The 18,398-nt window shown below is 37.5% G+C and overlaps 1 pseudogene across 1 annotated transcript; it reads right to left on the bottom strand.

The window, feature by feature from the left end:
* Positions 1-7,172: 7,172 nt before the first annotated feature.
* LOC308434369 (phospholipid scramblase 1-like) lies at positions 7,173-18,178 on the bottom strand (annotated as a pseudogene). Its single transcript has 6 exons — positions 18,122-18,178; positions 14,145-14,187; positions 13,213-13,437; positions 11,676-11,833; positions 10,184-10,345; positions 7,173-7,229 (listed from the first exon to the last, which is right to left on the bottom strand). The product of its transcript is annotated as a phospholipid scramblase 1-like (transcript).
* Between the last annotated feature and the right edge of the window lie 220 nt (positions 18,179-18,398).

Raw genomic sequence — 18,398 nt, 5'->3', positions numbered from 1 at the left:
CTGGCAAGGTTGCGGAGAAAGAGGAACCCTTCTCCACTGTTGGTGGGGTTGCAAACTAATACAACCACTCTGGAAATCAGTCTGGCGATACCTCAGAAGATTGGACATAATACTACCTGAAGACCCAGCTATTCCACTTCTGGGCATATACCCCAGAGACACCTTAGTACACAACAAAGATATATGCACCACAATGTTCATAGCAGCTCTATTTATAATAGCCACAAGCTGGAAAGAACCCAGATGTCCTTCAGAAGATGAATGGATACAAAAATTGTGGTACATTTACACAATGGAATACTACTCAGCCACCAGAAACAATGACTTGACCAAATTCTTAAGAAAATGGCTGCATCTAGAGAATATTATTCTGAGTGAGATAACCCAGTCACAAAAGAACGGACATAATATGCAGTCACTGATAATGGGATGCTAACCCCAGAGGCTTGCACTGCCCCAGAAACAACTCACAGACTGTAGGAAGTCCAAAAAATAAACAAAATAAAACAAAACAAAACAAAAAAATCTCTATACAACAAGAAAACTTTGACTATTTTTGTGTTACATTTTGTTTTACATGTACTTTATGCTCATTGTAACTATTAAGTTTTCAATGCATACTATCAAACCTTTAAAAAAATCAAGTACTGACTAAAAATATATTTTATATTTTTTATATTTATAAAATATACAGTTTTATGTAAAAATTATTTTAAAATCTGAAAAATAGTATTGACAAAAATGTATTGTATAATTTTATGTAAACAATGCTTAAAATCTGTACATTTATCTTTATTTTGTAAAATAAAGTTGTTAAAAAATGAATAAATAAATAAAAGGCCCTTTCTACAAAGGAAGGGAATGTTCTAGTAAAAAAAAAAAAAAAAAAAAAAAAAAAAAAAAAAAAAAAAAAAAAGACTGCTGCAGAACCCATGTGAACCAGAATGAGAAATGAGGTTATGTTCGCATTGACCCAGTGAGAGCTAAAAGCCTCACTCCACTTTATTGAAGCATAAATTGAAGTCATTTGAAAGATTACATCATTGCCTAAAAGATGTATCATTGCTGTGGCTCCTTTTGTAACATTTATGTGAGGGGATGTTCTAAATAAGTTCTGCTCTCAGGCAAATGTGGAAGAATGAATGATATCGATTACAGCTTATGCATTCGGCACCTGGCTTTGGACAAAAAAAAAAAAAAAAATGTGAAGATTTTATTATCTGGACGTAGTAAACAAACACTGAAAATGAAGAAAGAAGAAGTGACTTCAGCATAGTCAGAACTGGGAAAGGGCCATGAACTTGTACATGATGGGACCGTAGTCTGAATTCATACATCTGGCTGGCCTCAGATGTAAACAATACAGAAGTCTCAGGCATTGGATTAGATCTTAAAGACATTGATTCAGTTCTTCAAGAACTTAAGTTACAATCTCCATTTGTAATAATTTTCCAGATATCAATTCTCACACAATCCACAGGTGTAATGATTGGTTTGCGATTTGAACAGCCAAGAGGGCAGAGCTGCAGAGGACGACAGTGGAGTGATGTTGTATGAACTGGTCATTCCAATGCACCATTCACTTGGCTGGCTTCATGTTGGGAGGTATACCTTCTTGTGAACACAGGTGACTTGACATAGTTTAGGCTTTTCTCCCAAAACTTGACTATATGACTATAGTAATATAATCCTCTGGGACACAGAATCAATAAATGACAAAAGGTGGTGAGGTCCATCCATTCCTTTAAAAATACAATCATTTCAGGGACTTTATTTACATCTCCCACAAGGCAGAATAATGTTTTTAAATGTTCCTTTCCTTCACATAACCAGATTTTCCAAAATTAAAAGCCAAATTGACAAACACTGCCTACATGACCCCCGTGTGTGATAACATTGGAGCATCATTTCTCTGAATAGGAAGCTGCAAATTGTTCAGTCAACAGCGGTTCCAATACACCTTTCATCTGTTGTTTTACAAGGTCACTTGTATAACTTCAGGCAAGAAAAACTCATTCACAGTCCAAAACTCCTTAGGGTTTTGATTGCCTTCCCTCTGCCTTAAATTATTTGCCACTACTGTGCAACTGATCTTTATTAAAAATTCAGTATGGCATGGTTGCACACTCTACAATTATAGTTCGTTAAGAATAAAAATCATCAGGAAGTCTCAGAAAATGCCATCCATTTAGATACCAATACATAGAAGGAAGAGAAAGACTACCTTGAAGAAAGTAATAGGTTTCTGCTTATTTGTGTGTGTGTGTTTGTGTATGTGTGTGTGTGCATGTGTGTGTGATATGACCCTTCTCTGGGGAGCTGTTGGCCACTGGCCCTCAAGGACAAAAAGGAGTAGAGAGACAGAGGTCAGTGTGTTGGTGCTTGTGAAAAATCTAAGGATTGATTGACTTCCAGGATCAGTTTCCATGGGACAGCTTAGCTTTATTGGGGTGAACAAGGGCTATACATGGGGAGTGGGTGTGAAATTCCAAGGTAGATATATGTTAGTTGGCTAGGTTAGAGAACTGGGAATGCGTTATTTACACATAGAAGAATTCCAAGAATCGAAAGAGCAGTTTTTTATTGGGAGAGAGGAAGTTGAACCTGTAGTCTGGCCACAGCCTTCATGACTGTCCTCAGAGGTTAGGGAGGTAGAGGTCATAATTCAGAGCAAACAGGTTGAGAGCAGGGAGAGAGCAGCCCCAACTCCTCCTCTCCATCTTCTCAGGATGAGATTTTCACCACAATCCCAGTCTTGCTCCAGGCCAGCTCCTCAGTTGAAAGTTCCCACCTCTCTGTTGCTCTTTCTCTCTGTAAATGTGTGTGTGTGTGTGTGTGTGTGTGTGTGTGTGTGTGTATGTCTGTGTAAAATTATTTCCTTATGTGTGTGCTTTTCCAGGGGGAATATATTTGAAATAAACCATAAAAGCAGATAGCCAAGAAGACTTCCTACCCAGAACTATCATTTATCATTCATAGATACCATATGGGTTAATTTAAAGCTTTGGAAAACTGAAACATCCAGTATTTGTTAAGTAAATTATTTTTTAAAGCATTTCAGATGTCACTTGTATAAAAGTTGCACATGGATGTATGTTACATAATACTTGGATAAGTTTGATGTTTAAACTGTTGAAACTGCATAATGATTCCTAACACTCCTGCATATGTGCCAAATTATATGTGGGTGTATATACACAGATATGTACACATGGGAAGTGAGGAAATAAACAGAAACTGGCAGGTGTTGGTTGAGAATTCAGGTCTGGAATCACGGATAGAACATGGTCACCTCCTGCAAAGCCTTTGGAAAGGCTCATTTTTTTTTTCTGTCGTGAACTAATACTTTGTGTTAACTGAACTCCCTTTTCGCTATGAAATTCACTATGGCTGAAACTTCTGGGACCTAGAAAACAAAGTCTTCTAGTTGATGAGAATTATAAGTGCTCTTTATAGTCACCAGACAACGCTCTTCTCCTGTGGACAGTCTTTGGGTTTATTATTTGGTTCCTCCTGCCACACATCATGTTCTCATTCCATGAAACAACTGCTCAGGAGGAAAGTGAAGATCAGGACTTCAAGGCCTGTCCTGACTGCACAGCTTGAGGACAGTCTGCACTAAAAAATTTCACTCTAAATAGGCCTTTAAATCACCTAGACAGAAAACCCCTGTTCAGGGAAATTATGCAGTCTAGATGCTTTAGGAATAGAATAAGCCTATCTGAAATGTAAGTTGGCCTCTTGCTCTCTGACCATTTTTCACGGTCATGTAATTTACAAAGGTCCCTTTGTCCACCCCACCCTTCATTCGTAACAGTGCCTTGTATCTGTAATAGATTTTGTCTGCTTCTTACACTACAACCTGTAGTCATCAGAAGTCATTCAACGGAAATCACAGAAACAGAGAGTAGAGTGTAGTCCTGAACAAGATTCTAGAATACATTTAAGAAATGTGTACCTGGAGTGCATGATATAGTTCATCAGGTAAAAGTGCTTTTGTCCTGTATATCTAATAACAAAAATCAGATCTGTCCAACACAAGGGGGAAGGAGAAAATTGCCTTTCACATGTGCAATATAGCATATATGTATCCACCTCTCCCTGCCCTGAAACATACACACACACACACAACACACACACACACACACACACACACACACACACACACACACATTTAAAAAGAGAAAGCATGTCCTTATGCAAAAAGCAAAACACAAAAGAGGTGTCTCATACCTGGACTTTGATTCTACAACAAAATATTGACACATAAATAATTTATCTCAAATGATGAATACATGTTTTAAAGATGTTTTTATTGGCATTTAACTTAAGCAACTGCTAATTTCCTATCTTCATATAAATGTTCCTGGCTATTTTGAGAATGTATATTCATGGTATGCCTCAGTTCCCCTCATACATTTGAAAGATGGGCGATTTCGGTGCATGTGCGACACATTCACCTTTAAGGAGTAAAAATTTCAAGCCACTGTGAAGCATTGACCATGTCACAGAGACACTCACAGCTGAGAAGGACACACTGGTTCCTATCAAACTAATTAAAGTGCTAAGCCTGAAGGCGAGGCTTTAGGAACATTAGCATTGAGCTTTCTGATACAGAAACTCCCAGAAAGGAAGTCCAGTTCATGGATGAAATATGGTCAAGGTAACAACTAGGCACCTGTGGGTATAATAGGTAAGGCTTGAGTGGGGTATTCACTTGGCTGAGAAATGGGGAGTGCAGGTGGAAGCATATCACAGAGCAGGGTAGTTAAAGACCTATGGAATTGTTATGATTGGGCTGGACAAGTCTTCAAAAAGAGCTCCTATGGTTGTAATAAGTACGAAGAAGATGTGGAGATGTGGATCAATTGATACCATGTTCACCCTCATACAAATATCCCTGGAGTCAATGTCCACTACCACTAAGTAAAGTTGGGTGTGGTGGCACATGCCTAAGACTCTGGAATTTGGGAGGAAAAAGTAGGTAAATCAAGAATTCAGTGTCATCTTTGACTACATAGGAAGTTCAAAGTCAGTCTTAGCTACAGGAATCTGTACTGAAAAGCAACACAACACCCTGAGCGTCAACCCAGTTTTCCTCAGAGAATATAAAACTCTTCTGTAAATATATTGGTTGTTGTGTTTGAACTTGGAGGCATTTGGCCAGTATGTTCTCTGTTCCATTCTCCACAAAATCCTGGATTGCTTTTTATATTCAGTCTGATGTTTATAATGTGGCCAGCAAGGGTGCTGCTGCCATTCCAACCCTCTCTGTCCTTATCTGTAATGAGGGTGAGCTAGCCTGCAACTACAGTGTCCAGTCCTCTCCACGTCTCTTGGACAGCAACTTATCTTCTTTTCTTAGCCATCCCCATGCAGTTCAAATCCTTACTGTTGACCACTGGCTGGCATGGGAATGTTTTCCATAGGACTTTGTGGTGGTTTGAATGAGGCTGGTCTTCATAGGCTCATATATTTGAATGCTTGATTCCCGCTCTTTGGAACGTGTAGGAAGAATTGGGAAGTGTAGCCTCATTGGAGAATGTGGCCTTGGAGGTGTGTTGCTAGGTGGGCTTTGAGCTTTCAAAGGATAGTGCTCCAGCACTATGCCTGCATGCTGTCATGCTCTTTGTGAGGATGGTCATGAATTCACCCTCTCACACTATCAACAAGCCCCCAATTAAATGCTTTCCTTAATAACTTGTTTTGGGTTTGCAACCCCATATGAACAGCAATAGCAACCAACCAGAGCTCCCAGGGACTAAACCACTATCTATAGAATACACGTGGATAAACTCTATCATTCATGGGCTCTAGCTGCATATGTTGCTTTGTTGGGCATCAATAGGAGGATAAGCCCTTGGTCCTGCCAAGGCTCAATGCCCCAGTGTAAGAAAATATCAGGACAAAAAGAAGAGAGGGAGTGGGGGGTTACCCTGTAGAAGCAGAGGGAGGGGAGATGGGATAGAGGGTTTCTGGAGGGGAACCGGGAAAGGGGATAATATTTGAAATGTAAATAAAATATATCCAATAAAAAATAAATAAGTAACTTGCCTTGGTTGTGGTGTCTCTCTTCACTGCACTAGAGCAATAAATAACACAGACCTTGAATTCTATTCAAATATTTTCTGCACGTATGCCTTGCCCACATGTTGAATGCACTGGAGAACATTTTACTACACATGCCTAGAAGGTTTCATACAGATGAACTTAACTGTGGGGCAGAGGGTGGCCAGTCAGCACGGTGGCTGATTGCTTAAGGTCAGCATACTAGTTCCACGTTCATCTTTTAAACCAAGCATCCTGTTCAAGCCTGATGTTGTAACGACTTTCAGTGTGTTCTCAATTTACTCTCCCTGCCCATGGTCTTCACACTTTTAGGTGCTGAGGATAAGGAAGAAATGCCAGTAGAACTGCACAGGAAGCTCATTCTCTCTTGAATGGAGAATCAGTGTCTGTCCCAGGATTCAGAGTGAATTTAATGTAAATGTAAAACCAAAGAACAGAAATCCTACCCATCTAAATTTTTCTCTATTGTCCTAAGCTGTTTTTCTGTCTTCTGAAATCATTGGTCTTGAAAATGAAGACTGTCTCTCACTTTCTACTATGGTTTTAGTTTGGAAAATTGCTCATACATTAGATTCTCACAGTCCTTAAGTAGACTTTAAAACTTGATACCATTACTAATTAAAATTTTTAGTTTTGACCATCTAGTACATTGATTCATAAGGGCCACCTTAGAACTTGGAAGGCACAGAATCAGGTAAAGGATTAACCTTCTGTGAAGTGCTTTGGTAATGGCAGGACCAGGCCTGGAACACGAAAGTTTCAAACTCTTATGTCCATTTTCCCAAAAAAGGAAGGAAGGGGAGGGGGGAGAAATGATAATATGAGGGGTTGGTAAAGGGGTAACATGGAAGGAAGATATCACTAGAAATGTAAATGAATAAAGTGATTAATTAAAAAAGAAGCCAATATTCACTATAATATATAAAAACATCTATAAACTCGTGAGCGAGGAAAAAACTACAACTAGAAAAGCCAATCATACATCAGTAGAGTTGCATATCCTAGTTTAATTCAAGAGAAGTGATTTCAAGGAAAGACATGACCATGCTTTACTCTCTGTCTCAATTAATGTTTCCGCTTCTGAGGATATGTATATTGATTCATTACCAAAATGATAGTTTTGGTTTCTGGCCTTTACCATTTTCAAAAAACATGAAGTCCTAGACAAGAAGAAAATAGCAAAGTTAATTTCCAGCAATAAAAGTGTAGCCTCATGTCATGGTTAAATATGCTTGGCCTAGAGAATGTCACTGTTAGGAGGTGTGTCCTTGTTGGAGGTGGGGTCTCATTGGAGAAAGGGTGTGACTGTGGGGTTGAGCTTTGAGACCTTCTAGCTGCCTAGAAGGCAGTCTTCTCCTGTTTCCCTTCAGAACACAATGTAGAACTCTAGCTTCTTAGGGCCATGCCTGCCTGGATGCTACCATGCTTTCCTGCCTTGAAGCTAAAAGAATGACCCTCTGAATCTGTAAGCTATTCTCAATTAAATGTTGTCCTTTATTAGAGTTGGCTTTGCCATGGTGTCTCTTTACAACAATGGAAACCCTAACTAAGATATCTCACTTTTCAAATTATGAAAACTCAGAAAGCTCAGGAGTAAGAGGCAGTAAAGTTTTGAGCTGGAAGCCACACTGTTCTACATAGTGAGACCCCTTCTCAAAGCGAACAAAAGACAAACAAGACATCAAACAATAACCCAAAGCCAGACCTTCCCACAAAACCCAAGGAACAAAAGGAAAAAGGGCATGAATACTACAAATGAGATACTATACTTTCATAACAATAAAACTTTTTCATAAACAACAAAATGGATTGACCTGGAACATAGTATGTTACTTGAAATAAACCAGAAGGGGAAAATACAATATAGGGCTATCTCACATATGGGAGGGCAATAATGTTGAGCTTGTCATTTTAATAAGGAGAATAGAATTGTAGTACCTGAGCCTGAGGCTGAAAGTTGGGTTTAGAGAGTAAGACTTGTATCAAAGGCTATAAAAGTTTATTAATGATGGATAAGCCCCAGAAATTCTCACATGCCACTGTGACTGGAGGTATAACACTGCATTTCATATTTCAAAATTGTCAAAGGAGTAAATTAGAAATGTTTACACTACAGAATAAAGAAACTCCTTCGGTCTATCGACATGTCAGTTAGTTGTATTTGATCATCTCATAACATATACTTGTTTCAAGATACCATGTGATATCCTGTAAGTGTATATACTGAGTATCAGAATATTTGTCAGTTGAGGTAAATGGAAGTGTTGCAATATTGAAGCTTTAATTAAAAGGTAAGTTATCAAACATGTCTCAAATTAGCAAGACTAGCATACAAAAATTCTAGTAATTCCTTACTTTGTTTTATAAGCTAGTAGCAAGACTATGTTTGGCTGATCAATTATTTCATTTTCTAGATCTCTTACTTTACTTTCATTATTGAAGAGCAAATATTAAGAAAAGTTACACTTGAATGCAATTGATACTTGCAATTCTAGCACTTGGGAGACTCAGGCAGAAGGATTGCCATGACTTTCAGGGCTGATTAGACTATAGAGGGATTCTGAGTCAAAAAGAGATGAAGTGCCTTGTGTCTTAGGGTTACTCTTACTGTGATAAAATACCATGGTCTAAAGCAACTTGAAGAAGAAAGGGTTTACTTCAGTTTATTTCATGGACCATCACTGAGAAAAATCAGGGCAGGAATTCAAGTACACCAGAGAGCTTTAGAAAGGAGCTGACACAGGGGCCATAAATGTGTGCTGCTTACTAGCCTGTCATGGCTTAATCTGCCCTCATAAATCCAGGGCTGTCAGTCCAGACATGGCATTGTCCCTAGTGATATAGGCCCTCCCACATTATTCGATAACCAAGAATATGGACTAAAGGCTCTACCAGAGGCCAGCTAGTGGAGGTATTTTCACAACTGAGGTTCCCTCTTCCAAAATCACACTAGCCTGTGTCAGGTTGACATAAAATTAGCAAGCATCCCATGGCATGTTTCTTATGAGAAATGTCAACTTCATTAAACTTATTCATAGTCACAATTTCATTATTACATCAAAAATTAAATAATTTGTTTTAGCATTGTAAGGCCAGTCAGTGTTTACATTTTCTTGAATGCTACAGGAAGTCTTGACTAAGTTAATAAAAGAAGTCCATAAATCCCATTAAGTCAGTAACTCCAAAAGTCTTTCTGCCCCTTCATTTTATTTTTATTGACATTTTTGTTGTTGAAGGGTCTGTATCCTTTAGTTTTATAAATTTCTGTCTTTTGGGGGGGGTTGTTTTGTTTTGGATTTTTTTTGTTTGTTTTTTTCAGATTGTTATCTTCATGCGATGCACTGCACAGCTCCAAGTCTCAGAGAACAATGGAAAAATATTTCGACATTGGAGGACTTGAATTGTCCAAGTATTTCTAATGTGCAAGTAATGTTGGAAACCACATATCTGTCCCTGTAGAATTCAACTTTGATGTTATAAGAGAATTTTCTGGAAGGCCAACAAACTTCTGGTTCTGAGCTTGGAACCTGGTGTGGGGCCTGAAAAAGTATTCTAGGGCCACTGCTTTATCCCAAATATCTCCTGTAGATCTGGGGACTTGATTGAATACATGTTGTACTGATTATTCCTCTTCTTTGCATTAAATGACCTAATTAAAAATTTTGCCAAGATAAAGCTATTTATATTTCAGCAAGTTTTATTACATGCAAATATTAATTCCCCAAAGTCTCAATCTAGCTTTTTGCTTTGTAAAGTCAGAACCTCCCCCACAGATGCTCTTCCTGGCTTTGCATTTGAAACTGCATGGATTCTTTGGATAGAAACCATGTCCCCTGTGAATCCAAAGTATCTGAAAGATCTGAGATAAACTCAGAGCTAGGGCTCAGTGTCATCCCTTCATTAAACTTAGGAATTAAGAACGTACTCTTCCTTTGTTTAGTTTTCTTTGACTTATGTTTACTTTGAAAATTTCGCACATGTATGCAATGCAACATGATATATTCAGTCTCCATCTCCATTTCTGAGGAGATCTTTAAGTGTACCATGTGCCTAATTATTTCTGGATGTTTCTGCACACTCCATCTAAAATTAGAATCACAGCGAACAGACTTACTATGAGGAAACAAGCACCAAGCATCACAGCCTTGGTTTTTACGTTGAGGTCTAAAGGGAACTGGATCCCAAAACTCTCTACATCTGTCAGCAACTCCTTCAGCAAACCAGACCAGTGCTTGGAAATCCTTCCAACCACGAATGCTTCATCAGGAGATTTGATCTGAATTAGAAATTGAATTAATGAGCAATAGAAGGAACTTTAAAAATTCTAGAAGAAAATCACAGTAAATGTAGTTTGAATAACAGAAGACAAATACTCCACTCAGATTGTGCCCTACTGTGACTAAACATTAGAAAGGCTACTGCATAAAATGTGAATTTTGGGCATTGTATATGAAAATTTCAGTGTTTCCCCCAGTGTCCTTGATTGTTTCCTAAAATTAAACTGTATGCCAGCTGAAGTTCTGTTACTTTCTGAAAACAAATAAGTTTACACATCTAGATGCCTTCTCATGTACTATTTTTACACATACTAGTGTATAATGTCATTATAGTACATATTCTATATCCCCCCACACACTTGCTCAGAACATTATATATACATGCCTTGTAAGACTTATTGTATTTTCTCTGCATTACCTATCTTTTCATAGAACTGCCTATGTTTGTGAATAGATTTGTAGGACAATGGAGGCAAAGTTTTATGTGCATGTAACTGGATTGTAAGAAAGGAATGAAAAGCTGCATAGATCCAAGGGCCACAGGCATTGGGACAGAGTAAACATGAAGACAAGAATTCATGAGAAGGAAGGTAGAATTCAGAAGGCTTATCAGGAAGGAATAACCCTGATGAGCTTCAGAGTGGCTTTGCCCCTTCTGTGGAAATATCATTCTAATTTTTATCATACTTCCTTATCCTTGGAGATAATGAGAAAGTTATATGACAAACATTCCCTCAGATCTAAATTTTGCTCCAGGAAGTAAACATAGAAACATGTTTCTTAGTGAACTAATTCAATATGACTATAGCAAGGAGATCACAGTTAAGCATGATTCCATGGTGAGCTCTATAACTGTATTAGCTCCTTTTCTTTTAGAATAGGACCACTTGTTTCTATTATATATATATATATATATATATATATATATATATATATATATATATATATATATGTGTGTGTGTGTGTGTGTGTGTGTGTGTTCTGTTTGCATGTTGGTCTGTGCAGAATGTGTGTGCACTGCCTGAGGAGCACTGTACCCTTAAACTGTAAGTCACAAGAAAGGCATCTGCTTTTAATTGCTTCTTTTCAGGTATTGGTCATAGCAATGATAAGAATAGTCAACAGGGAAATTGTGACTATGTTACCTTTTTCTCATTTAATGGTGTAAGCACTGACCTTAAATTGAACCACAAAACATTTTTCTGACCATGTTATTTCTTCTTTAAAATATCTGTACAGAAATTTTCACTTTATATAACTTTAGCTTTGTGCAAAATACGTTCTACTTGTAAGGGAAGAAAATCCAACACACGTGCTCGCATCTGTTACCTCAAAATCTACGTATCCTCCAAAGCTGCATGTGATGATTGGACCAACAATTTTTAGCACATCCTGGTTCTCCTCATTTTGAACTGTGAACATTGGCCGACATGGGTTCCAGGTTTGAATAACATAACCGATTGGCACACCAGGAGGAGCTTGGACTTCTATCTATAGGTGCAGAACGAATGCTGGTGAGTATGTTTATCACTGTTTTATCTATTTGTGGCTTCATTTACTTAGGATGCCAGACAGTGCTTCATTCTACAACACCCTTCACTTAGACCCATGCTATTTCTTCTTTTAATTCACGGAGGAGGTAATTATACCAAAGAAAGGTGAATTAACTTGCCTCAGATTCTTCAGCTAACGCCTAGAAGGGGCAAATTAAACTCTTGATACCTTGCTGGTTTCATTAATATCTCTATTTTTAAAAATGGCCAAAATCATTCACAAATTTTTCTTTCTTAAACTTGTTTAGAAACAGTAGTTTATCCCTGTGAACAGAACTCTGATCACTGGTACATTTTTAACTATTCATTCTAACATAGTATAAGGAAAGGACTTTGAACACTAGACTCATGGCCCTGCTATTTATTTACTAGGAGGCTCACGAGGGATCATTTCTGACAGGCAAGCTTCATGACCACATTCTGCTGCTATAACATGTAGTACTTTCCTTATTTAACACACAAACACATTTTCCTCAGATATTGCTTTGCATGTAAGATTATACCTAGTCTAAGGGTATGGAAGACAAAGGACTTCTTTAAAAGTAAACTCACTCTCTCAAAGCAGAGTAAGTACAGTTTTAAAACCCAAGCATCTGTTTTCATGTTATCTCTGTTTGAGACAGGCTTTGTGGACATTACCTGCAGAATGACTGCGTTACTCAGGAAGACATGGTCCTAGGCAAGTGAAATCCAGGAAAAGGGTACCTTCCCTATAAAGTCTCTATGTCTTTGTACCTTCTCTGAAAGACACATTTGCAATAAATGGGTAACCAAGTGACATGAAACAGGCAGCTGGACTTTAGCTAAGGGCAACTCCATCTGTGGAAAATTTATTACAGAGAACTAAACTTACTGTGTTTATGGAAAGACAGGAAATAAAAAATATGAGTGATGTTTTTCTACTTGATCCTTGGTTGAGCATCCAAATCAACCAATAAATTATGAGATGAATACATATGTTCCTTTTTGAATATATATATTCTTTCTCTAACTCTTCTGTTAATGCATTCTGTTTCTAAAACAACATTGCAAGACATCCTCAGACATGTAGTTTCATTTATTTGGTCCATACCTGACCATTTCTGACAAGAGATTTGGCCAAAATATCTTTCCTTGCACATCAGAAACTGTTGTTTGAGCTGTTACTCATCCATAAAGGAGAGATTAGCCAAGAACATAAGCTTAATCATTTATGTTCCTTCTGACATAGTTGAATGGAGGCCAAGCTATTGATTATGGCTTTTAAAAATAGCAATAACTTGGGGAAAAGTCTTGATAAACCTCTCTTGCAAACTAGGTTGGTAAGTATTCACAGACCTTCTGGAGAAAGCAGGGGCAGAAACAAGAATCACATCTTAGTGGTCGTTGTACAGTTATGACTTCATGGCCTGCATTATCAAGGATCCTCATGGAGAAAGCTCTAGAGTTCCCAAAGCAATTGCGTGTTAAGAAATTAGAGTCTTCTACAGCATAGTAAACCTTCTGTCCCAGCTTGTTACTGATTTTGTATTTGTTAGCAGTTTCAAAACCTAAAAGGGCTAATAGATAAAAAGAGAGAGAGAGAGAGAGCTCATAATCAACATCACCTTAAAATCCTCCACATATCCTAAGATAGTATAATATCTAGACACCCAATTTATATGATATTCTAAGATGCACGAGGAGATGAAAAAAGAAGTCATGGTGTAGATAATCAAGTCTGAGTGAAAGAAAGGTAAAAGAGGAGAAGAGGCTAGCAAACTAAGAAAATGGTTGGTTGATAAACCTGAAAAACAACTTCAGCCAAGTGGCTGAATATAAAATTAACTCAAACAAATAAGCAGCCTGCCTCTACTCAAACCCAACAGAGATTTGTAAAGAAAATCTCCATCCCAGTTCCAAAGAACCATTCATTTGCAATCTGAGTCATTGCCTGAGGTTCAGCACAAGTCTCACAGGGATCCTAACATGGCGGAAAACAGCTAAGAAACCCGGTAGGGTGTGTAAAACATGCAGTGGTTTGCAGAGATGGGAGAAAAGGTAAACTTTAGGTGTTCTCTTTCAAATTAGTTGACAGTTGGCCATCATAATATTTACCAAGAGATTCCCTGAGTTGCAGAAATGAAAATATCCAGATAAAACTACTTGTTTAAAGACTATGAAGAACGCCATCATCTTGCAGAATCCAGAACACTATTTGTGGTGCTTAGCATGCCTTTACTTTCATCGTCTTTCTAGAAATATGATGAAAATGGCAAATACATACCTTCTGCAAACTCAAACTTCTGATGAATCAGAATATAGTCTATCTGTCACAGTGAAAAGAAAATTAAGAAGTTCAGATATTTCACCTAACCAAATTGTGACTCATATTTTCCATTATTTAATATCATTTATAATTGGTTACTAATGTTTATTAGTATCAAATTCTCATAATTGTTTGTTGAATGAAAGTATATTTAACAGTCTTTTACATTTATAAAATATATCTAGTCAATGAACTGACTGTTACTGTGGGAAAGTGAGGTCAGTTTGGCTTAACCTCAGATATCTATAGAGTTAGAAAGCAAACTTCTTGCTAGATGATTTTAATGAAGTGGGAAAACGTTTATCCACTTAAAGAGGCTATTCTAAGTGTCTGAAAATGATTCTTAAGGTCCCTGTTTGTGGTGACTGAGAATTTCTATGCACTTTATTATTTCCAGGCTTTGCTGTGGTAGTCTTTATTTTGGCTTGTTTGGTTTTGAGGCAAGGCTTCCTTATACAGCCCATTAGACTTATGATTTCCCTGATTTGGGCTCCTCATAGAGCTGATGACAGAACTGTGGATCATCATGCCTTTCATGACCTTGACTGTTAAACATATTTGAAGGTATTTTTCAGAAATATAAATAAATATATATTCATAAAAGTCAATTTACTGATCTTCAAATGGTCTTTTGAGAAAACACTGAAGTACAGTGTCCTGCTATGCCTATCTGATTCATGAAATGAAACAAATATCAACTTAACAGTGCTATCTCAAATACATGCAGTACTACAAAAGTTCTTTTTCTCCTGCTGTCAGCCTTCGAAGCATTGTATTTGTCTAATAATAAAAGCAGCATGAATAAAACCATTTTTACTAATTACAAATAGTAAATAATGCTACACATAGAAGATAAATTTATTTTTTAGTACCACTTACTAAATCTGATGTCTATGAGTTACTAGATATTTATTTGAGATACCAATTCATGCATTCAGTATTGTGATTAAGGGGCTCAGGATGCAGACTCAAGGTATGAGGTTTAAGAAATCTTAAGACTTATGTCATAAGTCTTTGGCTCTTGACTCTGTGATCATGTTTATGGGCCATTATTTCCTGTTGTGTAAATGGTGGTAATTATAGTACTTATATATCTTGAAAGTTCTGTAAAGAATTGCTAACCCTTATAGCCTCTACTGTTTATAAGCATCTTCACTTTCTACATATCCATGTCAGTATTTGTTGTCAATTGGCTTCTTTATAATGACTTGGGGTGTGGTAGAATATCAAAAATATCTTAATCTACATTTTATATCTAAAGATAGTGAACTCTTTTAAAAGATATTCACTAGTTCCACATACTTCTTCCCTCTGATAACTCTCTGCTCAATTCTATACCCTCACTTTTTTTTGGGGTAATTTGTTTTCTTGATATTTAGAGGCTGGGGTTTTTTGTTGTTGTTGTTTTAGTTCTTTCTATACTCTGCACACTAATCATCTTTAAGATGTGTAGGTAGCAAAGATTGTCTTCTCTTCCCTGGGCTGCCTCTTTTCTTAATTAAAAGTTTGCTTGGGTTAAGAAGATTTAGTTTCATGAGAGACTGCTAGTTGGCTGGCAATCTTACTTTCTGTGCTACTGGAGTCCTATTTAGAAAGTCCCGTGTCCAAATTTGGAAGTGTACTCATTACATTTCCTTCTAGAACTTGTAGAACATCAAGTCTTATGATCCTTAAGACACACTCTGAGCAGAATTGTCAATTAATGTAGACACACTGAAAATCATTCTGGAAGGTTTTCACAAGATTGAGCATGGAACTCCCATATGTAACAGCCATGTCATTTATGGATGTATAGTCAGTCAAAGGACTCTCTATATCTCACTGCAGAGATGTGTAAACACATATGGACATTGATGCTCTATTCTAAATAGCTAAGAAATTGGATCAGCCCAAAATTTTAATCAACTCATAGCTGGACAACAAAAGTGCAGTACACACACATACACACACACACACACACACACACACACACACACACACACATACACACACACGCACACAGTGGAATTTTATCAATCTGTAAAGAAAATTGAAACAATAAAATTTGAAGATGGGTTGATGGAACTGGAATATATAGCAAGTGTTAGCTCCAACTTGGAAAATCAAACACCATATGTTCTCTTCCATATGCAGATAGGTTTGAATTTTTAGATGTGTTTATTTAAATTGTAATGTTTATAGAAACCCCAAAGGAAGAAGAGGTGTGGAAAGGCTGCGGGTTCTGAAAAGGCCTTACAGAAACAGAGGAAAGTAGCACACATGCAGTATGAAAACTGGGAGTTGCAAATTTTCAACAGGGGGTGAGTGATTGGGAGCACAGGGGATACAAAAGAGGGTTAGCAAAAAAAGGGGGGGTATGAGAAGAATGCTCGTCAAAACGTAAAGACAGAATGGATGTGCCATGCATGAGTAGATAATGCTTATCCCAGAAGCCATGTGCTATCAGATTACAATCTAAATGACAGGTGTGGAACATCTCCCTAGGAATTATTAACCAAGAAAGTCCCAGATGCTTCGCAAACTACACTGGTTTGGCCACTGCCATTGATCATGCACCAAAATGAGATGACAAGTCTCTTGATGAAGCTGCTGCTCACTCTGGTTGCAGAACGCAATGAAATGATATTTCACCTGAGATGGAAGCTTTCTTCTTGCTGCGAAATTTCAGTTTGTGAGCTTCAGAATTTCCATACTATGTATGCTACATAATATCAACCTGTCAGGCAAGATGTCTCTACTGCTGAAATTGTAGCACAATTCTTAAGCAGGTAAATAACTGATTTTTTTAATCTGAGGTCTAACAGGATGAAATTCTCACCCTGTACTGGGGAGACCTGGTCAAAGCCCCTTCATTGGGGAAATTAAAGGCACTGGGGATGAACCAAGTGCTTTTTATTTTACTAAATGAACATATCATCAAACTGTTTTCAAAATATTTATATTTATCTCCATAGACTAGTGAGCCCGTCAGTCTTGATCAAAGAGGCTTACTTCTCTGTGCAGTGAATCTTGAATTAACACAGAGATCCATCACTGGTCATGATGCTAAGAACAAGTGTTTGCTGTGTGATTGATTAGTCTTAAATGCAACATCCCATTGTGCCACTCCAAGGCTCAGGGATCATCACAGAAGATGGGGCAGAAAGAATGAGCCAGAAAATGAGAAGAGGCCTATAAAACTTTTTCTTACAGGTATGAACTTGTAGCAGCTGTGTTTCCCTGCATAGCGTCTACACAAGCCTAAGCTTGCAAATGTTTAGTGACAAATAATAAAGAGGCTTACAGTATTGAGCACCCACCACCAACCCCCAGGACGATTATTGGGTTTAGGCTGATGGAGGCAAAGAAGTCAATGTCTTTAGTGATTTAGCCATTAGTAACTTACCTACACACTCAAAGACAGGAAAATGGGGTGAGTCCTTGGATGGTAGGAGTGGGTCAAGAATAGGTAGGCGGATTAATAATGTGACCAGAAATTTTTGTAGACATGAATGAACTTTTCAAATAATAAATTAATGAAGAATATGTTATGTATTGTGCCTGTAACAAAGTCTAGGAACTTGTGCTAAATACGCACCAGTGTTTGACCATTATCATAAACCACTTCCAAGGTAACAGAAAATACAATTTCCCAAGACATTCAAACTTTACTTTGGAAATAAAACAAATACATAAGAATCAGAGTGACTAATCTTAGAATACATAGCTATGTTTTATGGCTCAAGTTACAATCTCAACACTTGGGTTACTGCAGTAGATAGATCTGAGGAATTCCAGGCTAGCCTGTGGCATCTAAAGACCCTATATCAAAAACAAAACAAACATACAAAAAGTTTACTCTGTCTCTAACATGTATGAATGAAGTATGATTACCTACCCATAAGGAATGTGGAAGAATGGTCTTATTTATGAATATTTTATTGATTTGAGCTTACCTGAAGTAAATGTTCCAATCCAGGTGGCACTTCTTTGGATGTGGTAGTGATATCCATGGGAGGTCACACAGTAGGTCCACCTGGCTGGTTAGATTTTAGTTGACTTTGGATTATAAAGAAGACTGGGCCTGAACTGTACAGATTGGTAGAAGGACTGAGCAGCCAACCTGATGTCCTGAGGAATCAGAATGTCCAGAAGTTCCCAAAACAGAAATAAGCCAAATAACTTGCTACTGCATAGAAAAATTGAATGATCAGTATTTTGGAATTACTCTAT

This window comes from Micromys minutus, assembly GCF_963924665.1.
Source record: "Micromys minutus genome assembly, chromosome: 21".
NCBI lineage: Eukaryota > Metazoa > Chordata > Mammalia > Rodentia > Muridae > Micromys > Micromys minutus.
This window is presented reverse-complemented; position numbering and strand designations above follow the sequence as displayed.